The sequence below is a fragment of the Cyprinodon tularosa genome, unplaced genomic scaffold, assembly GCF_016077235.1.
Source record: "Cyprinodon tularosa strain WSP-4 unplaced genomic scaffold, ASM1607723v1 ctg1165, whole genome shotgun sequence".
Lineage (NCBI taxonomy): Eukaryota > Metazoa > Chordata > Actinopteri > Cyprinodontiformes > Cyprinodontidae > Cyprinodon > Cyprinodon tularosa.
The window spans coordinates 96308-118997 of record NW_024037965.1 but is presented as its reverse complement, the minus strand read 5'-3'; the positions used below and the strand labels follow the sequence as shown (position 1 = coordinate 118997).

Genomic DNA, 22690 nt, shown 5'->3' with positions numbered 1-22690 from the left:
TTGACCAGTAGGGATGCGAGCCATGACTGGCATGGGACCAGTGGTACGACCACTTTATCCTCTTTCAAACACTGGACTCTCCCTCCACAGACAAGAAGACCTATGGTTGGTTCTTTTTGAACGACTAGACGATCAAGCGTTGTGTCTTGGAACTTGACGCAGTGTTGGGCCTCAAGGGCTAAGAAGTTGAAGGCAGCAGCCCTTTCTCCAGCTGAGAGGTAAGTTTTGGCCTCCCACTTTAAGGCTCCAGGGGTCTGGGTGCGTCTGCTTAGCCAGATGTCAACTGCTCTCTTCAGCCAGCCAAGAGCCCCACACAGACGTGTCAGAGAGCTGAATCTTTTTGGTTCGACTAGTTCCACGAGAGCGATGATATTTTGGGCAGACCATTCCCAGGGCAGAGCTGCAGCTGACATGACTGTTGCAGTGAACGCCTTCCTTTGGAGAGCTGCAATATCTCCAGTGACGGAGGAGATGACTTCTCCAGCAGTTTTCACAGGCCATTCTTCAAAGGGGAGTTTGAGGAATGCAGGGCCTTCCTGCCAAGCTGAGCCTTCATCAAGGTCCTCAGGAGGTGCTCCCCTTGTGATGAGGTCAGCAATGTTTGCTTTCCCTTCGACCCATCTCCAATTGTCGACATGCCCGGCCTTTTGGATTTCCCCTACCCGATTGGCAAAGAAGGACTGATAGCCATAGCTATCCTTCTGGATGGCTCCAAGAATGGTCTGGCTATCGACTATGTGGATCCACTTGTCGACTTGGATATGGCAGTGCTTTTCAAAGTAGGACCTCAGGCGAGTTGCGAAGACAGCCCCGCACAGCTCTGCTTTGATGGCATCACCCTTTTGGTCTAGTGGGGTGAGTTTGGCCTTGGACTCAACGAGTCTGACAATGACTCCATCCACGGTCTCCCAGCGGAGGTAGAGCACTGCTCCATATGAAGCTTCACTGCCGTCTGAGAAGGTGACGCCCATGGGGCAGCCTATGGCTCCAGGGGGAGTAAGGCTTCTGGGGAACCTCACCTTGCCGAGTCGTACGCACTGCTCAAAGAGGGTTATTGCAGCCTCTCTGAGATGCTTTGAGAGGGGTCGTCCCAGGTGTCTTTAACAGGACGGTCTTTTCCGGCCTCCTGAAAGGACTCTCTCACAAGCATCACACCCTTTTGCTTGACGGGTGAGGCTAGGCCAATTGGGTCATAAAACCCTGCGACTTGGCTTAGCAACACTCGGCGGGTGAGAGGGTCAGGGGTTTTTGCACGAACCTCTTCCTCTTGTAGGTCCAACCCAGTTCTCATCTTTCCTCTCCGTTTTGAGAAGTTCACTGAAGTGAGCAGGCGGAGTTTGTCAAAGTCTGGCTCGTAGCCTAGACCGAGTGCCTTATTTTCTTCGTCCCGCATTTGATTTGGGAGTACCAGGGTCTTGGGTTCTGTTGCTCTGGAACAGTCAGGTTCTTTACCCCTCCCACTTTGGCCAGTGGGGACCCACGGTTTGAGTGAGAAGCCGCCTGCTTTGAGTATCTCTTCGACTCCCTCAGTCATCCTGGTTAGAGCTTGGAGATCATTGTGGGAGGTCAATATATTATCGACATAGCAGTCTTCTGTCACAATGCGACGCTCTGGGATCATGGATTTGAACTGGGGCAGGTTGGCAGTCTCCCTCATGGCCACCTGGGCAATGCAACCAGCAGGCTTGTCACCGATGTTGACCCTGACAACAGCAAACTCATCGATTTCTTCCTTGTGGTCATCCCTCCAAAGGAATCGGTGGAGGTGTACTTCCTCATCTTTAAGCCACACTGAGTTATACATTTTTTTGATGTCTCCGAGGGCCGCATACAGACCACTCCTGAATCTCAAGAGGACACCTCGGATAGGGTTGAGAACGTCAGGGCCTTTATGGAGCAGATTGTTCAAGCTCATCCCTTTAAACTCCTGGCTGCTGTTCCAGACTATTCTCACTGGCGTCGAGCTGGAGTGAGGATTGGGAGCGACCAGGTGGCTAATATACCACACCGGCCCGTTCCAGTCTTTGAGCTGCTCCTTGGTGAACTTGACAGCAGCTCCTCTTGCCACCATGTCATTGATTTGCTCTCCGTATGCAGTCTTCCACAGTGGTTCTTTAGCCAGCCGGGCTTCAGTGTTTCGGAAAGTAGCTTCCACAGCTTGGCGGTTGTTTGGCAGACTTGCAGGGTTCACTTTCCAAGGGTAAGCTGTATCCCAGTGAGGAGTATCGCTGTGTTTATCTGCCAAAACATACGAGAGACAGCCTTTTATTTTCTCGAGTTCCCTTTCTTCTCCAAGGGTCATTTCCTGGCCACCCGGAGAGCATTTGCCGCACTTGCAGCTCCCGCATTTCGGGCTGCACGCTGCCCCGATGCTATCACACTTGAACCATTCGAACACTTCTTTGTTCGTGACAGTGGTATTGCTGAGAGCGGTCAGTGGAAGCTTTTTGGCTGGGACGAGAATCTCTTTGTAGAGGCTTGACGAGGTCCTCATAGTCCGCGCAAAGTGGGTTTCGGACTGGTGGAGAGTCAAGTCCACAGACTCGAAAAGGTCAGGATGAGTGCCACCGATTGTTTTGCCGAGCGGTCCATCCCACAAGACGAGATCACCCTCCCTCTTTAATGGTTGAGGGACCAGTCGACCCTCCCTGTGGCTGATTAGGAGATCGATGGCCTCAGGCCGGGCAAGCTCTGCAGCAGCGACACCAGGAAAGATTTTCTGAAGCTGTGCTGGAGTGACTGGGTGGCTAACCTCGGCAATGCTCTCTAACCCATAACAGAGTAGCCTATGTTCAGCCACTGTTCCCTTAGCGGTCTTCACTCGCAGGCGAAGGGAGTATCTCTTGGTTTTGACCATTTTAGTCATCCCTCCGACACCATGCACCATCAATTGAATGCTCTCACCATTCAATCCAAGCCGCTGGGCGGCGCAATGGGTGATGTAATTGGTGTCGGAGGCGAGGTCTATCAAAGTTCCAATGAGCTGGCCGGAATTGCTTGTTACTTCCAGGAGCATCATCACTACTGGGTACTCGTCTGGTGTTTTCCCAGCAGTACAGGTTAAGGCGGAAGTCTTATTAGAAAAGGCCTTCCTAAATTCTTCTCTGAGCTCAGGGGCAACTTTGTCCAGGAGCTCCTCCTGCTGGCTAGTGAGACCTAGGCCTTTGCTATTTACTTTTCTCTTGGTACTTGCCAGAGGTGTGGATCTGGGGCACAGCAGGTAGTGATGGGGCTCTTCTGTTCTGCAGTCTGCTTTGGTGCAGATAAACTTTTTGTTGCTGCAGACGTTCTGCAAGTGAGGACCAAGACACTGAGAGCACAGCCTGTTTGCATGGAGATGGCTTTTCTTGCCCTGAAGATCCATTCCTCGGAATATAGTGCATGCAAAAAGCCTACCTGCATGGGCCGTCTCAGAGCAGGCAGAGCAAGCAGCAGCCAGTGGTTTTGCCTGGGATCCCCTTTGGCCCGAGGTGGCTTTGGAGTACGCCTTCTTGGCTGCCTTGACTACTGGCAATTTTGCAGAGGGGATTGCCTCTCTGAGGCCTTCATCCAGCTGGTCTAGCTCCTCCAGCATAGCCTCTTGCTTCTGGAGGTAAAGCAGCAGGCAATCAAAGTGGGTTTGTGGGCTGAATCCATGCAAAGGTTCCGCTTTGTACTCGATCCACTTTTCTTTTAGTGAGCTTGGTAGTTTTCGCTCCAGTGACTGCGCAACAAGCCTGTTCTTTAAGATGTCCTCCTCTCCTAATATGACCAGGTTGCTCAGGGCTCTCTCCACGGCCTGGATTAATTCAATTGTCTTCCGGGGATTATTCCCCTTCACAGGAGGTAGGCTTTCAATATCCTCGGCAATCTTAAGGACGATTCTTGCCTGGTTTCCAAAACGATTGTCGAGGCGCTTGAACATCTCCTCTGGGCTTGAGCAGCTGGACAGAACCAAGTCTTTTTTCACCCTTTCACTCAGGCTTGCCAGCAAGTGAAACCGGGTGACTCCAATGGTTCTCATCGGGTTTCCTAACTGTTCCAACTCTACCCACTCGGCCCTCCAACGGTAATAGTCGGTCATATCTCCTGAGAAAACAGGCAGTCGGGTTCTTTCAAGGCTGATCTGTGGCTTTAAGAAGGGTTGCAGGCTAGGTGATGGAGAGGGCCCTGGGACACTGGGTTGGTAGACCGTTTGGTGAACGCCAGCAGCAACAGAGACGCTGGGTTGGTCAGCACTAGCTGAAATGGGCTCTGATTTGGACATTCGGCTTTGCTTTTTCCAATTCAGTTCCCAGTCTCGTGCTCTGCTTTTAAGTTTGTAGATTGCCTGCTTATGCTGACTGACTTTGTCAGACACGAGCCGTTCCCATGCTATAACCTTCTGCTCTAATTCATGGATCCCTTCCAACAGGCCATCACGAAGGGCTTCAAATTCATGCTCTGGCATGTCTGCAACATTTGTATTTTCCACTTCCTTGTATTTTTCCTCTGTTCCCTCAATGTGGAGCAGAATCTCAGGCATTGCAAACTTTTTGTACAAGGTTTCTCTGGTGAGCAGGAGAGTGTCACTGTAGACGATGACACACTGCTCAACTTTTGCTTTAGTCCTCCTTGCCTCTTCTTCACCGTCCTCCACATCTTCCAAAGCCTCCAAGACAGCTAGCGCAGTGTCGTGCATCCTGTTGAAGTCAGCACTGAGTGCGCGCATTTCATCAGCAAGGGCTCCTTTTTCCAAGATGTCAGTAGTGAGAGAAAGCTTGTTAGCTCTCCTGGTGAATGCAGCTTGTGCAGTAGACCGTTTCACTTGTAGGTCTGTTATTTTGGTGGAATCCATTTTCCTTGTTTTGTTTTGAAATTTGATGAGGTGATTCGTTTAGAGGGATTTTGTTTTGTTTTGTTTCCTCTTTGTTGATGGCACCTCGGTTTATAACTGTTCGTTTTTTTTTTTTTTTTTTTTTTTGTAATTTATCCCCACCGAAAGGGTCGCTAGAAGAGCGAGACTTGGTTACAACTCAGTGTCCAAATGTTGTTTATTTATTTTCTTTCTTGATTTCACACTTGAAACACAGCAGGTTATAAACCTGTGGAAAACACCAAAGTTGTGCCATACATTAGATGCCATGTTCAGATATTTACATAAATAACTAATACAAATTCACTGCAATATCAATGAGAAATCCATATAAATACACATAAATGCATCCATAAGCTATAAACTCTTATTTAGACACACACCATGAAGCGTCAGTAGCTACTGTATAAAGATCTGCAGCTTTTATAAATAATTCATATAAATACAATTCCTCATTAAAGCATAGCCAACAATATCTATAAATACAAACAATAGAATGCACAACAGCAGACACTACACTTAATCCATTTCATTACATACAAACACTAAAGCTACCACTGCAAAAAGCAGCTTAAAATAACAACAACAGGAGCCCATTTACTAATGCTAGGTGAGTGAACCACATCTCCCATCATGCATTACAGGAAACAACTACGACTTCGGCCCGACTACAACACCCAGAGTGCACCGCGAATCAGGAAGTAAGCGCATAGAGTCAAAAGCGCTTTGTTTCAAAAGTTTGTACCGTCAACTCAGACTAATAAACTTTAACAGTAATTGGCGGATTAAAACAATGCACTCGCCAAGCGACCACAGTGAAAAAGTTATAAACATCCGACCAGTTAAAGGGCAACAACAGTCGATCAAGCAGTTTAAAACAACCAGCGAGAGAATATTAAAACCCAGCACCTTACCGGTGATGTGCGTCGCTCTTCCAGCCGTGCAATTGGATTCTGTCTCTGTGCGTGCACGCTCCTGTTTATCTACGCATCACTAGGAACACTACATCCAACGGCAAGCCAGCACACCAAACCAGGTGAGTGCCACCTCCCACCTAATCAGCTGTGCTGCGTTACACCTGATCACCCGTGAGTTGACGTTGTTTACTCACCACCAAATGACAGTGCACAAAACAGTGTGGGAGAGGGGGCAGTTCAGACCCCAACCTGGGAGAGAGAAAAAAAAAACATTCACAATCTCAATCACGCCTTCCCTCCCTAGTGCCCCCACTCGCACCCCTCCTTCCAACCTTCTTTGGGGAGAGCAGAAGTGACAGCCCCGCCACCTGCAGGCCACCTAGGCCCCACAGCCGGCCCCTGCCAAAACCACAGACCAGGTGGCTCACTCTTCCTCCAGGCCCCAGACTCTGGGTGGCAGCCGGGGAACTAGCTAAACCTAAAATCCGAATGGGGGGGAGGGGAGCGGCGGGTGGCAGCCGGCTGCCACCCAGAGTCTGGGTGGCAGCCGGGGAACAGGGGTGTGAGAAGACCCCGATCCTCCCTGCGCCTGCTCATATGTGGTGTTGTTGCGTGTTGCTCTCAGATGTAATTAAAACTGGGAGTACCAAGAGGGGGTGTCCAGCACAGTCCAACCCCCCCTCCGGGAGATAAGCGGTGCCAGTGCACCCCCCCATTCGACAACCCTGAACCCTCAATGTCTAAATGCGAGAAGGGATGGAGGAAGCCGACCGTGGTGGGGCCAATAAAATAAGCCCCCCCCCCAGGTGGCCTTGACCCCCACCCACACACTTACAAACTGATGGTGGCACACCATAATTTTCACCTGGAAACTGCTAAAATGTTCAAAATTTCACAAGCAGCAGATGCTGGAGTTGGACAAATGAAATTTTTTGCTCCTCATCTCACCACATCATCTGCGAAGTTGATCTGCAACCTGAAAGGGAGACAGACAGCGGTATGATCACTCCACTGAAACTGTTTATTACCTCCTAAATTGACTTAACCTGCTGGCAAAATATGTTTGCTTTTATTATTATGGTGCCCACAGTTTATACCATATACCTGAAAAGTGGTAACGTTTACTTCTAGGCACCATGAACCTAGGATGGTGAGGAAGAGCAATTACTCTTAGCTCTGAAGACCCTTACATACAAGCCATGAAAACCTCAGAACTATTCCCCCCCATATGTATTAATGTTTTCATATATATATATATATATATATATATATATATATATATATATATATATATATATATATATATATATATATATATATATATATATATATATATATATATATATATATATATATATATATATATATATATATATATACATACATACATATGTCCTTAGAGCAGTGATTGTTTTGGCATTTACATGCCTGTAAAGACAACAGATTGACAGTAACAGTTTGGGATCACAGCAAGATGAGAAAGTGACAGTGATGGAAAAGTTTTTGAGAAGGAAAAATGCGAATGTCGAACAGGGCCCTGGACAAAATTCTGACTTAGATGAAGGTCCTAGTATGAGTGGTCAACAAAGTTAAAAAGACAAAACAGTGAGCGCAAGGCAATACAGCTAAAGCTGTCTTATATTTAGATGTACTCTCACCGGGGATGCCAGAGCATCGACTCAGCTATGCTTTATGTGTCCAGTCAACACATTCTGTGAATGTGTTGACTGGACCAGGGACCCATGCAGCTTAGCATCCGTTACTGGAAAGGACATGACTTTAAAAGAGCAAGAGGAACTCATTGAACTAAACCAAGATTGTGGTTTAAAGTTATAGGGCAACAGCCGTTCCAACCGTTGCATTTCTGAAATATCCCGAGTGGTGGTCGACTTTACTTGAGTGAATAAAGTGAATGTGATTGGTTGTTTATCGAGAGGGCGGTATTGTTGTGGCAGAAGGTTCGCAAGCAAGTTTGATTGTGGCCGCTTTATCGACAGCATCTTGCTAACCAGTTAGCAACTTAGTGCTAGTAGGTTCCCAACGGGAAATGACATTGGGACCAAGTAGCACTAAATTGGTGATATAGAAACGACACTATCAAGGAATGCTATGGACAGCAGAAGCAGGCAAGAGGAGGAGAGTTTTGTGTTGGAGGTCGGGGATGAGTTTCCTCCATCATACATTTCTTATTTAGCGGAAGAAAGTGGGGATGTAGATGTTGTGGAAGAGGACGCCAGGGTGGCAGAAGCTTTGTTTGGTGTAGAAGGCTAGCAGCCGTACATTTTTGAGCCCTTGCCTCGCAACGCTACCAGTTCTGTTAGCTCTATGCCTGCCAAAGACACATACGTCCATCCCCATGAACAGTGAGATGTAAGTCAATGATAAAGTAAATGATTCTTATTTCTTTTTTCAAGATGCTTTGACAGAAAAAATTTGATCAACAGATGACTGCTCATATATATATGATATAATAGGTGTACAGGCTGACATATATTTAACTGACCTGCATAACATAACGGAAAAAAAACACACAGATATTAACAGGACAGGATTTTTTTTTTTTATAGAAATGTTCAAAATTTTGGAACAATATCATCTGATAGAGAGTACATTTATATATATGTTTAAGCCAGAATTAACATTTAAATGTGATTTCCATACGACTTTAGTCGGCCGTTTTTGGTTATCTGTTGAATTGTTTGAGTTCCAAATTCTGGCCAACAAAGCTATTTTGACATTCCTCCTGTTTTCAACTATATATCTATGTGAAATGAACTTCTCAAGCTTGACAATAAAAACTAAAAAGAAAGAGAGAACTATTGAGGAAGAGCTTTGTTTGTATCTTTCTACCTTTCCTCCCAGGATATCCCTTTGGTGTCATCAAAAGGTTTCACACTAAGTGAGTATACTGTAAATACATTTAGAAAATATATTATTAAATGTATCTATAATATGTACTGTGTTAGGACGTAATTTTGTGTCATTTTGGATGGTGGTGTGTCCCAGGCTTTTGTAAATGCAACCCGGTAGCTCAAAAAGACAAGGAAATACAGCCTGAATATGCCACAGTCTTGGTTCTGTTATGTTTTTCTTTGAGTATTCAGTTTAACTGTGCTCCATGTTTTCTAGTTTTATTGGTTTAATTCTTATTTTGTTGTGTTTTCTGGTAATATTTCAGTTCTTAGGTTTTTATTTGTGGCCCTCTGTTGCCCTCTTGTGTTGGTCTCCTTTTTCCCTAGCTCCTTAGACTGCTCTCCTCACACCTGCACCGAATCTGCTCGTTAGTCATCTTTGTTAAGTTAGCCATAAATACTCTCCTTGTGCAGTTCCTCAGTGCTGGTTCCTCGTCTAACTTCCTCCGACTTACTGTGTTACTTGTTTTACTTTTTTCATGTTTGATTTTTTGGATTTTTGTATATTTTTATTTGTATTCCTGCCTCAGTTGTCTACCTTTCATTAAATCTACAAGAAACTCACCTCTGCCTCCCTGCCTCTGCATTTGGGTCCTCAAACCACAACCAAATCCTGACAGAATGTTCATATGCAATAAACAGTCTCAATAGAGAAACACGCCTCAAGCCACAGGCAAAACTCACTTTGGAATGCAGACAGCCTGCTCTTTATGCTGGCTGTCCTCAAGGTTTGTTAGTGCTGTAATGAAACTTATTTCTTATTTTTCTTTGACAGAAGAAGTTTAAAATTCAGACCCATCCAGGTATTGTTAAGAGGCTGCAATGTTTGTAATTTAGGTCAGCCTGCATGTTGAGGATGGAGGAAAATGGCCGTGAATAAAAAAAAGATCCTGCTGTAGAAGAAACTTAACATTTTCAGTTCAACTCTAAAAATGCCAGACCACAGGTCTCTAACAGAATTGATTGTGACCACAGCACTGTAGAATGAGAAAAGATAAATATTAAATACACTAAAAAGGGACAGTAGTATTAGTAGAAATGAAAATTTAATTCTGCCTTAATGAAATCAATAAAGCTTTTTTTTTTCATTTATAATCTGTTGAATTAGTACTAGTTATTAAATACAAAATGGCCATATGTAAAGACATCATTATTCTATTTTAGCTCTCACATCACTAAGTAAAACCATTCTTGCTTCAAGACAGTCAGTCATGATGGCTTAAGTTTGTAAGGTAAAATAATCGCTCCTAAGGAGTCTCAACAAGTTCTGTCAGAGCAGCACTATCACACTGCAAAAACAATCTAAAAATAATTTTAAAATTCTTAAATTAAGTGTATTTACCCTTAATATCAGTGGGTAAATATGAGGATTTGCCAAATAATATGATAACATGCACTCAAAATAAGATAATTGTATTCTCTAATTTTAAATGTAAAATTGTCTTTGCTTTGGCAAGGTGTCTGCTATATCTCCTCAATAAAAGAAAAACTTATTTAGATTTCAATTTTATTGCAATGCAGCCGCACCTTGTAAGAAGAGAAGTATAAATATAGAAGTATAGAAGTATAAAAATATTGCATCAGCCTACTATTTACACAGCTCTATGCAATACTTAGAAAAAATGTAAATGTAGCCTCACCCTTTAAGGAGGGGAAGACAGTGAGACGCAGATATACATCAGTTTAAACATTTCGGTGGAAATGACAAAGTGAGGACAGCAAAGAAAACAAATGCAAAGGTAAATAAAAAAAATACTTTATTCTTTTTACTTCTATTTTATTTACCTTTTGAAAACACAAACCCAGTAATCAAAGCTAAAAATGTTGACTACTTTATCGTGAAAATCGGAGAGGAAAGTCCATTTAGGTTATTCTCCAACCAACTTCAGTTGAAAGCTGTTGTTTTTCTTAAATGGTTAGAAAGTTTCAAGTAAAGCTGCCTACTTTTAGTCATATACTGTACAACATTTGATTTTTTATTGCAAAAATATAAGTCACTGTGAACACTGGCCAAAATATTCATTCCAGTTTAAAACATATTGACTAAAGATTACACCCCTTAATCATGAAACATTCATGATTAATTTTTTTTTTATTAAAACTATTAGCTGAAATATCTTTGATTTTGGTTTGTAAAATTTTCTTTACTTTCAGTTATTATGCGCCTGCAATTTACCTGTTAATGTTTGTTTTTCATGTGTTCATCACATAAAGTAATTTGAGTCTTCTGTTTCTTTAAATTTGCTATATGGATAAACTTTCCCCTCCGTGTCTGATTTGACTGAAGAGTTATTTTTATTTCATCTGTTATAAAATGTTTCTCAAATAGTGTACATAAAGAAGGAAACATTTAAAGTACATTTATTCCAGTCATATTTAACAAAGTTATTTGTAAACAAATTTATATAAGCTGAAATTGCAGAGAATGTAAAAGCCCTGAAAAGGGGATAAGTGAGTAAATGAGCCACAGACACGTTGTTTCCTCTGCTTTAGCATATTAGTTGAGGAGGAAGTTCCAGTGCTCTTTAGTATGGCATACTGACGCTAGGCTCCCCCTGCTGGTCAGATATGGCACTACATGTGCTGAACCAAATAGAACATGACTGTACTTAAAGCTGAAGTCTGTAAGTTTTTAAAAATCACTTTTTTGTCATATTGGCTAAAACTGTCCCTATGCCCAGACAGCAGTACATGTGATATGTAACCTGTGAAAAAAACTGCTTCAATTGGTACCGCCTACTGCCTGTATTGCAATCTGGAAAGAATATTTCGGGACGAGACAAAACAACCAATCACAGCCAGAGGAGCGTCTGATGGAGTGTCAATCACAGCTCACACACGCTGAATCCCGCCCCCCCCCCCCCCGCCCCCCCCCCTCTGGTCGCATGCGGTAGCCGCGCAGATGCTGTGAGAGGGGTGGAGCTTGGAGGTGGGGCATGAGTGAAGCAGAGAGGGTGGGGGAGTGGCGTGAAACCTGTTTTTCTTCAAATTTTCAGTTGAAGTCTGCTCTCTCCTCAATGTTACAGACTGCAGCTTTAAACCAAACTGCTGGTAAGAACATTGTATATATGATATAAACCCCACTCGGGACAAGCGTGTAATAAAATGGATGGATGGATGGAAAATAACTTTCACATTTGTAAAACATAAAGTGTGCAAATATAACCAGAAACAGTAAATACATCTGACTTATGATGACCACATTTCAATCCATCACAAGAACATATTCACAATTTTTGTGTCCAGCATACCTTTTTGGCTATAGCTGTGGGACCAGATTTATGGCAAAAATCCAGTAAAGGTTTACCAATTTATCAGAAAATGCCACACCCAAACAGAAGGTTCTTCTTACATTCTCCCCCAGCAATATAAGGTGATGGTAGAAACACTCACGTCATCATAGGTCAAGCATTGGAATATCCCTTTTGCTGACTTGTTACCGTACACACGCGAGCAGTAACAGAAAATAATCAACACCGCTATCACAAGTGGAATTCACTCCTGGCAGCTTGACTGCTTTTGCCTGTTCGAAAATGTCAACGACAATTTCCACTCAATAGAGTTTTCTTCTTTATGATTTTAATGATTATTTAGAGACAGAAAATTGACCTGTGTTTAACCAACATAACCAGGCATTTCTAACTTATCTGATCAGCTTCGATTAATAACTCTGAGCTCTCCCAATTGAACTGACTAAGGAATTATTTTACTGTGTTGATTAATGTGCACATAAATATATTTCATTTGACCAACTACCTATATGCAATGAACTTAACTGTAATTAAAAAGCGCTCACTAACTTAACTGGGTTTAGTTAGACACTCACCAAATTTGGTTTTACCTAACTTACTTTATTTGTTACACTTGTAGTAGTCTTAAGTTGACAAACTAAGGAAGGCAATTTCAACAATTTCCACACAGTGTAGTTTAATAAGTTCAAAACAAACCAATTTAGTTTTGTCGCACATACATTTACTTTTTCAATAAGACACAGCTAAACAAACATTTGCTAAGTATTAATCATTCTTCATCACCATCACTGGGCTCAAAGGGCCGGATCTATCAAAGGTTTGCGTGTATAAAAACGTGAGCTATTTCACTGCGCACGCTAAAAAATGTACAAACTGATCTATCAACAGCGTGCTAAAAGGATTTGGTCTTTAAAACGTGCTAAATAGCGCCTCTTATCCTTTTAGTACTTTTTCTGCAATGAATATGCAATATGGGGCGTTTACACGCAAAAGTGCGTCTTGTGGGAGGAGAACATGTAAATATATTAATCTAGCACTCGCAAAGTGATTTATTAAACCTGAAAGCAATTTTGCTAACGGTATCTGACTCTATATTTAACACGTTTGCAAAGAAGGTGCAAATGGTCTGTATGCGTAATTGCGCACACATGGCAGCGGTTATTGTAGCAAGAAGGAGACATGGAAATGAAGCAAGGAGACGCAGAGAACGCATTTTTTCACTCCGTGTGAAAATTTTTGGAATGAAGGAGGAAACGATCATCAAAACATATCGTTTATCCAGCATTGCCATTTTGGAGCTGCAATTCCAGTGATTTGCTCCTCACAGAGCGTCAGTTGTACTTGTTCCTCAATGCTGGTCAGAGGCATCTCATCTACTGCGCCCCCTCCTCTTGTGTTCGCAGATGTTTTGTTATATGCCAGTTTTTCTTTGGTTCGCCTTCTAATATCCTGGTATCTTCTTTTTACTTCATCCACTGTTCGCAAGGTTTCACCAACAGCGTTTACTTTATTACTGATTTGTTCACATGTAGCGTTCCTCTGTGTGACAGGCACACTTCTTTGCTGTAGCTCACTTAAATGTTTATTGGCTTCATCCACCAATACCTCCATTTCCATGGGGTCAAATTTCCTTTTGCGCCTTCTGCTGTCCAAACTCGCCATGCCGCAAACCACAAAACACGCAAAAGCGTCATTTAAATAGGGCGTCTCCAACAGTTTTGCACCTGTCACCAGTTACGCAATCGCTCTTGTTAAATCACCCGCAAACCATGGTTCAGCCCCCCGCGCAAAATTCCAGTTTGCGAGCGCAAATTACTGCACGCAAAATTGGATCTTGATAAATCCGGCCCAAAGATGTTAAACAGAAAGGAAATTGAACTTTATTGATCTCACAATGGAGAAATTATCTCTCTGCATTTAACTCATCTCCTTGGGGAGCGGTGGGCTGTCACTGTGCAGTGTCCAGGGAGCAGTGTGTGGTTAAGGGTCTGTAGGGATCGAACTAGGTACTTGCAACCTTCTTAGAGCATAAGCACACTGCTCTAAACACTAGGCCAACACTTCCCAAGTGTATTTAATTAAGAGCAAATAAGTAGAACAGGTTATTCTATTTCCTCCACATTATTAAAACTCTAGCTGCTGATTTTCTATGTTGTGCTAATATTGTCAAAACCTATTATAATAAGAAACAACAACAAATCACTGTGGAAGAAAGGAACAAGATACACCAGGTTTAGGACATAGAAATAGTTATAGTTACATATGATATATACATTTAAATTTTTAATCTGTTGCATATGTATGTAAAAGAAAAAAAAAGAAGTTACCAGCATCAACTTCATACTCTAATGGCACATTCACATAACACAAAATTCTAGCAACAAAGTCACCCATTTGGGTGCTGTCACTCACCAGACATATCAGCAGCAATTTGCATGGGAGGCAACAGACTGCAGTCCTGTTGCTTCACAGTGTCATCAAATAGGAGGAGCTTCTTTCTGCTGCTTGCTGGTTTCAAATTAGCATGGTTGACCTGGATATTAGTGGGTGAGTCACTGTCTATCACAGAAATCTGAACAGTGGCATCATAATACAACATGCAGTTACTGATAGGTTGTCGAAATTTAGCTCATATTTTCTAGCAACTGTTGCTGCACGTGTAATGGCTCTATTTGATCAGATTATTCATGCCTGTCTCCAGGCTTGAAGCTGGTCCGTTTCACCATTGTGTCTGTATATAAGAATAACATCTAAATTTCTTGGTCCAAATGCTAGATTGCATTTGATGTGAAGGCACCATGACAGGCATCAATTGTGATGAAGGTTCAAAGCTAAACCTGAGTTAATTTAGAAACCATGGAGAGACTGCAGTGATTTGCCTCCAGAAAAATAGAAAATCTTTTCTCTTCCTCTGCAAAACACAAAAATGTGTAATTAATGTTACCCAGAAGAAATCTTAGCCATGCACGCATGGCTGTATCACTTACTCCTGAGGGATGTATAGCATTATTACATGGGAAATTTGGCAATATTCAATATTTCTAAATATCACCAAACCTTGTTTGATAAAAACAACAATGAATTACAATGTTATGACTGGCCAGACTGATCACAGGGGACTGTTTCACAAAGCAGATTTACTGAAAACTCTAACTTTTCTAAACCTGAAATCAGGGAAACTGATTCACCAAGAGAGTTTCATACTACGCCTAATGGTAGATAGGAGGCACAATCTGAAGCCATTCTATGGGACTGATAACCGCTACTGATGGGATGAAAACATTTGAAGCAGCTGCAAAGAGCCTCTTAGTATTTACTGTGTAATGGAAGATGGATTTAAACTGATGAGGAACCCCATGAGATGATGCTCAGGTCCTGCCTGTTTGAACAATGACTTCATTTTCACCTGCTGCTTTTTGCATTGCTTTGCACCGCTGAGCCGCTACCTTGCTTTTCCCCTTGGGAGTGCTACAGTACCCCCCACAGAGCTGAGCTACAATATGACTGCTTTCATCAGCTCCCTAAGTGATATTAAGGTTAAGATTATTCAAAATCTGGACTGATTCTAAGTTTTCCGAGTGACTAAGGTAAGCAGAAGATCCAGGGCCATGCTGGTGTAAAACCTTCGCCAGTACCAGAACACAGTTCACCTTCCCCCAATGTGGGACAGCAAAAAACTCAAGAATCTATCCTATTTCACTATCAATTGGTAATTTTGCCTGAGCAAGGAAAATTAGTAGTTAGATTCCAATTTTTTGGCTCTAACCGTCACTCTATAATCAATTGACCAACAGTCAAGTTATTACTTACCCATCATTATCTAAAAAAAAAGAAAAGAATGAACTATAAAGTCTGGTTAAAGTAACTAATACATTGATAATCAAATAACACAAAAATATGCACATCCTAAAACAGCTGGTCACACATTATGAGGTACGTATGACCAATCTATTCATTAGTTGACGTATGAACATGACGTATATGTATGATCAGTCTGATCATACGTTCCCCATACAGTCTAAAAAACATGTACAAGAGCCCCTATGAAAAAAAAATGTGTCTCTGAAATAAATAAGTCCTTGTGTGATCTCACCATATACTGTTGTAGGATATGGTTGTCATGATTTTACTAAAGTTCAGACCCAAATGCTGAAGACCAAACAGGGAGACCAGGAGAAAAGGTTTAACAGGTTTTATTGAAGAGATAATGCAGAGAGAAGTGTTGCTCTGAACACTGGTCAACCGGAACTAAAAAGTGAGGGGAAGACATAGCGATTAGTTCAGGCTCAGTGGGAAATTTGATTCGTGAACTTGGAGAAGAGGATCTGGTTGCTGACTCACGTTTCCAGAAAAGTTGTTGAATCTTTGACTCCAGTCTGTATGCTGCCACTCAGATTTCCTGCGGTACTTGAATGGGTCGTAGTGGAGATGAATCCCTTTCTCAGTGTGAAGCTCAAACGATCTCTAGGGGAAAGTGGGTCCAAACCTCCTGTTTGTTACCCCAGCTCAGCTTGAAGCTCTGTTGATCCTTCCAGGGAGAGAAAGTCCAAAAAATCCAGTTTGCAGGATGACTTCCAAGTTTGGAAATTAACCTACACTTCTTTTTGCATTATAAATAGTATGTTTTCATAAAAGTTAAACCTTAAAAACAAAGAAAGATTTAATCTTGGCATTACATTTTCATTAGTTTAGGTAACACTTTTCCTGTCAAAATTTAACACACGCAACAACCTGTGGCCAACAGTTCCTTTTGATTAGGCAAGAGCTAGAAAATAACTGTTAGCTGACTGCTGCCCAAAAACCAACAGACATTATACATGAAACCACAAGACATTATACATGACACAACACTGTGATATTGTCAAATTAAGGTAATCTATGATTGATTGGGAAACAAAATCATAGCAAAATTAAAACATAAAGAAAAAAATTGCAAAAAAACCCCATGTTTGTATATTGCCGTATTTTGTGGACTACAAGGCGCACTGAATGTGAGACACACAAGCCAAAATTAGGGAAAGTCTTGTTTTGTTCATATATTAGCAGCACCTGATTAAAAGCTGCATGTGTATTTAATGTTTAACATATTTAAAGGAATATGCACAAAGAGGATTTTCAGGATACAAGCGGCCGAAATGGGTTTCCTCCGTAGGGTGGCTGGGCTCTCCCTTAGAGATAGGGTGAGAAGCTCGGTCATCCGGGAGGGACTCGGAGTAGAGCCGCTGCTCCTCCACGTCGAGAGGAGCCAGTTGAGGTGGCTTGGGCATCTGGTTAGGATGCCTCCTGGATACCTCCCTGGTGAGGTGTTCCGGGCACGTCCCACCGGGGGGAGGCCCCGGGGAAGACCCAGGACACGCTGGAGAAACTATGTTTCTCGGTTGGCCTGGGAACGCCTTGGGGTTCCTCCTGAAGTGCTGGAAGAAGTGGCTGGGGAGAGGGTCTCCCTTCTTAGGCTGCTGCCCCCGCGACCCGACCCCGGATAAGCGGAGGAAGATGGATGGATGGAGATGGATGGAGGATTGTCAGGAAAGAGATGGCTGTTTGGGAACACATCACTTTGATTAACAGTTTGAAAAACAAGCTACCGCACCCAAGTCCTCTTCTTCAGTGTCAGGGGCCTGCAGTTGCTTATTTTTTACATTGCTTATTTTTGCCTGACGGAGGGACAAAATATAGCAACATACCAATTTTTTCCATGGATAATGTGTGTCTTATCACATGACCCTCTGCCAGACAAAGTAGTGCCTTACGTTGATTTCAGAGTGCGGTGTCATCATTGCAGCGATCAGACGATAACTGATCTGTACAATGAAAATAGCAGCATGAGCGGGAACACTGTAGAGAGGGAAAGCAAGAATATTCATACAATAATGACCATCTGCCCGGCAAATATAACTCAGGCAATCTCTCCTAGAGTACCCAAAACTGGCAAACACTCTCGTGTCGAGGTAGTGGCAGTCAGCAGCTTAAGAGTCCTCCGGTAATGAGGCAACCATCCGCAGGTGTGTGAGAAGGCCAACGAGAACCAGGCGCCACCTGGTGGTGGAGGGAAAACAAACAAAAACACAACCCACACAAACTGAATTCCTAACAAGACGGACCGATAGGCTAATAAGCTCCTCAAGTGTTTCAGGTTCATCGCGGGTGGGTAGCTCGTCCTCAATGGAGTCATTGAGAGCATTAGAATAAACACACATCAGGGCTGTTTTATCCCAGCCCGAAGCAGCAGCCAGGATGTGGAAATCAATGACGAAATCGGATACAGACCTCTGTCCTTGTTTTAATCTCAGCAATTCATGGGAGTAAAGTGTCTTGTCCGGATCCTGGTTAAAAGTCTGCTTGAATTCAGTTATGAATTCCTCAAAAGTGCAGCCATAATCAGTGGATGAGGAAAATCTGACCTCAACCCAATACAGAGCTTGGTCGGTTAGATGAGAAATGACTTATGAAATTTTAGTTGAGTCCAGAGGGAGCTTACTTGGGGCATGGTTGAACTGGATTACACACTGCATAAGGAAACCCCGGCACTTCTTGGGGTTTCCATCGAACCTGGGAGGAATGGGCAGCTGACACTCTGAAAAGGAGGGAGGAAATGCTGCTTGGTTAGCTTTATTCGGGGCTAGCTCACCAGCTAGACCCGAAGCCTGGAGAGAGAAACGTGCAGCATCGGTTAATTTAGTCACTCGACTGTTAAGCTCAGACAGTTGGTCACTGAGATCGTGGAGATGGTTGTGATGTTTCTGGATTATGGTTTGTTGAAGGCGATGGGCTCTCTGAATGGCTTCTGCAGGGTCAGCGGTTTGGCCAGAGTATTCTGTCATGATGTTCTAAGAGGTCTGACCCAAAAGCAGAAATCCACTCAGAGAAACCAGAGTAAAAGTTTAACAGGTTTATTGAGGAGTTCAAATGGGTTGGATTCAGGGGAACTCAGAGAGCTGGTAAACCGGAACTGGAAGTGAAAAGGGAAGTTCACAGAGGTTAGTTCAGGGTCTGTGGGAACTTTGAACAACGTCTTGCAAAAACAAAACAAAAAACGGTACTCACAATTGCGGAGAAAGGTTACTTCCCAGAATCCAGTCGGTGTGGCTTTTTCCAGAGATAGAGGGGCTTCTTAAAGGGGGGACCGGTTTCGGTTAGGTTGGTTCCTGAGGAGTAATGAAGCGCACTGCCACTTAGATTTCCTGGAGAACTTAAACGGGACATGTGGAGATTAATCCCCTGCTCAGTGTGAAGCTCAAACAATCCTTCCAGGGGGAGAGTGCCAAACATCCAGTATGCAGGATGACTTCCTGCCAAAAGGCAAAAGACAAAAATCCCGTTAGACTCAGAGAAACAAAGACTTAGTTAGACTCAGCTAAACTCAGCTTGGCTAGAGTACCTAAAACTGGCAAACACTCTGGCGTCGAAGTAGTGACAGTCCACCGCTTAAGAAGTCCTCAGGGCGCCACCTGGTGGTAGAGGGAGAGACAAACACAAAAAAGACCACACAAACTGGATTCCTGACAGTACTCCCCCCCCCTCAGGGGCGGATTCCAGACGCCCAAAAAAGTGATGTCCATGAAAACAACAAACACAACAAAAAACAACCCACCCAGGGTGGGCGAAGGCCAAAGAAAGTCTCTGAGAGCCGGCCGTGGGGCCGGCGGTGAAGCAAAGTCTCTGGGGGCCGGCCGTGGGGCTGGCGGCGAAGCAAAGTCTCTGGGTATCTCTGGGCATTTGCTGCTGCAGTCTCACCCAAGGCGTTCCCAGGCCAACCGAGAAACATAGTTTCTCCAGCGTGTCCTGGGTCTTCCCCGGGGCCTCCCCCCGGTGGGACGTGCCCGGAACACCTCACCAGGGAGGTGTCCAGGAGGCATCCTAACCAGATGCCCAAGCCACCTCAACTGGCTCCTCTCGACGTGGAGGAGCAGCGGCTCTACTCCGAGTCCCTCCCGGATGACCGAGCTTCTCACCCTATCTCTAAGGGAGAGCCCAGCCACCCTACGGAGGAAACCCATTTCGGCCGCTTGTATCCTGAAAATCCTCTTTGTGCATATTCGTTTAAATATGTTAAACATTAAATACACATGCAGCTTTTAATCAGGTGCTGCTAATATATGAACAAAACAAGACTTTCCCTAATTTTGGCTTGTGTGTCTCACATTCAGGTGCGCCTTGTAGTCCACAAAATACGGCAATATACAAACATGGTTTTTTTTTGCAATTTTGTTTCCCAATCAATCATAGATTACCTTAATTTGACAATATCACAGTGTTGTGTCATGTATAATGTCTTGTGGTTTCATGTATAATGTCTGTTGGTTTTTGGGCAGCAGTCAGCTAAGAGTTATTTTCTAGCTCTTTGCCTAATCAAAAGGAACTGTTGGCCACAGGTTGTTGCGTGTGTTAAATTTTGACAGGAAAAGTGTTACCTAAACTAATGAAAATGTAATGCCAAGATTAAATCTTTCTTTGTTTTTAAGGTTTAACTTTTATGAAAACATACTATTTACAATGCAAAAAGAAGTGTAGGTTAATTTCCAAACTTGGAAGTCATCCTGCAAACTGGATTTTTTGGACTTTCTCTCCCTGGAAGGATCAACAGAGCTTCAAGCTGAGCTGGGGTAACAAACAGGAGGTTTGGACCCACTTTCCCCTAGAGATCTTGTTAGGAATTCAGTTTGTGTGGGTCTAGGGGGCGCCGTCTCTGTTGCTGCAGCAGCAAACGCCTAGGGGGGCACCGTCTCTGACGCAGCGGCAACCGCCTTGGGGGGCGCTGTCTCAGCAACAGGAACCATGGGAACCGCCCACAGCGGCACTGGAAAAATCTCAGAGGGGGACCGCCCACTGCGGCACTGGAACAACCCCGGAGGGGGCTGCCCGCTGCAGCACTGAAACAACCTCAAAGGGGGCTGTCCGCTGCGGTACTGGAACAATCTGGGAGAGGGCCGCCCGCTGCGGCATTGGAATACCTTCGGAGGGGGCCGCCCACTACGGCTCAGGAACAACCTCGTGGGGGGCCGCCCACTGCGGCTCAGGAACATCCTCAGAGGGGAACACCCACTGAGGACTCTTGGAGGCTTGAAGCGCCTACTGAGGGCTCTTGGGGGCTTGGAGCGCCCACTGAGGGTTCTTGGAGGCTGACCCCCCCCGGGCCTTAACTCCGAGGCCTCTTCATGGATGTGCTCAGGGGTCAATGGACGGCTCAGAGCTGGCTCAGGGGTCACTGGATGGCTCAGAGCAGGCTCAGGGGTCTCTGGATGGCCCAGAGCAGGCTCAGGGGTCTCTGGACGGCACAGAGCAGGCTCAGGGGTCTCCTGGACGGCACAGAGCAGGCTCAGGGGTCTCTGGATGTTGGCTTACTGGCCTGCTAATGGCCTCAGGTGCTAAGCTAGGTGGTTCACTAATGCCCTCTGACGCTAGGCTAAATGGCCCACTATTAGCATCTGGCCCTAGACTAACTGGCCCGCAATTGGCATCTGGCGCTAGGCTAACTAGTCCGCTAACAGCCTCTGGTGATAGGCTAACTGGTCCAAAAACAGCCTCCGGCACTAGGCTAACGGGTCCGAAAACAGCCTCTGGCGCTAGGCTAACTGGTCCGCAAATAGCCTGTGGCGCTTGGCTAACTGAGGAAGCTGGTCGACGGCGGCGTCTCTGGACGCGCGCCGGGCCCTTCTCGCAGATCACCCTAGCTAGGGAAACTGGCCTGCTAATAGGCTCTAAAGCAAGGGAAACTGGTCCACTAACGGGCCCTGGAGGTAAAGAAACTGGGCGGCTAAGGGGCTGTGAACTAGGATCTGGCAGGCGAGGAGCTGATCGAGGTGGAAGGAAAGGGAATAGATCCTCCCTATCCCCATAAAAGAAGTCCCAGAGATCTGACTCTTGAAGTGTGGGAGCTGTGACTAGGGGGGTTGGGACATGAGGACCTGGTTTGAGTCTCTTAATGGATGGAGCTAGCTGTTGGTCATGGAGGTGCCTACTGAAGGCTTGAGTCGGGTTGTCCAAATGGATAGATAGTTTTATAAGACCCTCCAGCATTTAAGGAAAATTAAAGGTGACTAGTTTGTCCTTTATGGCAGCGGTCCCTAACCTTTTTTGCACCACGGACCGGTTATATGTCAGATAATATTTTCACGGACCGCCCTTTAAAATGTGGGGGTAAATATGATCAAATAAAATGATACGACTGGCATTAAATCAAATACAAACGGCATAAAAATAAAACTCACCATTATTTTGAATTAGTGGGAGCCCTGAGCTTGTTTCTCCGAAACAAGCCGGTCCCATCTAAGCATAATCGTCAGTGTTGTCAACTCCTCAGTAAGGAAAGTAGCTATTGGCTGTGCTAAAAGTCGCTGGAAGTCGCTATATGACGTCATCGCCTAATTTGCATAATCTGCCACAGGAAGTGATGTGCATGTTATTGATGCTGTGGGAGAAATAATGTCGTTACAGAAAGACAAAAAGTGAGTAAAAACACTATTATATAGTGTTTTTACTCACTTTAGTAAACAATATATATTTAGACCAAATAACATTTTACATCCCACTCGCTCCCGCCTTTAATGTAAGTCAGGGCGGAGCGGCACCGCGTGATCAATTTCGCGGCGCATGCGCGCTTCATTTGCAGTCTGGACGCTGAGGGTAAACATCCTGCGGCCCTGACTGCAGCGCTGATATATCTATATTTTTTTTTTTTCTGTGCGGCCCGGTACCAAATGACCGACGGACCGGTACCGGTCCGCAGCCCGGTGGTTGGGGACTGCTGCTTTATGGGATCGTTGAGAGCGTTGAAAC

General features: G+C 44.3%; 1 protein-coding gene across 1 annotated transcript in view; it reads left to right on the top strand.

Moving 5' to 3' along the window:
• The first annotated feature begins 10313 nt into the window (after positions 1-10313).
• The window catches only part of LOC119798186 (NXPE family member 3-like), a 50672-nt gene continuing 38295 nt past the window's right edge, over positions 10314-22690 (top strand). Inside the window, exon 1 of the mRNA XM_038307539.1 lies at positions 10314-10402. The gene's annotated coding sequence lies outside the window, so the exon portion shown is untranslated. The remainder of the gene's footprint in view (positions 10403-22690) is intronic.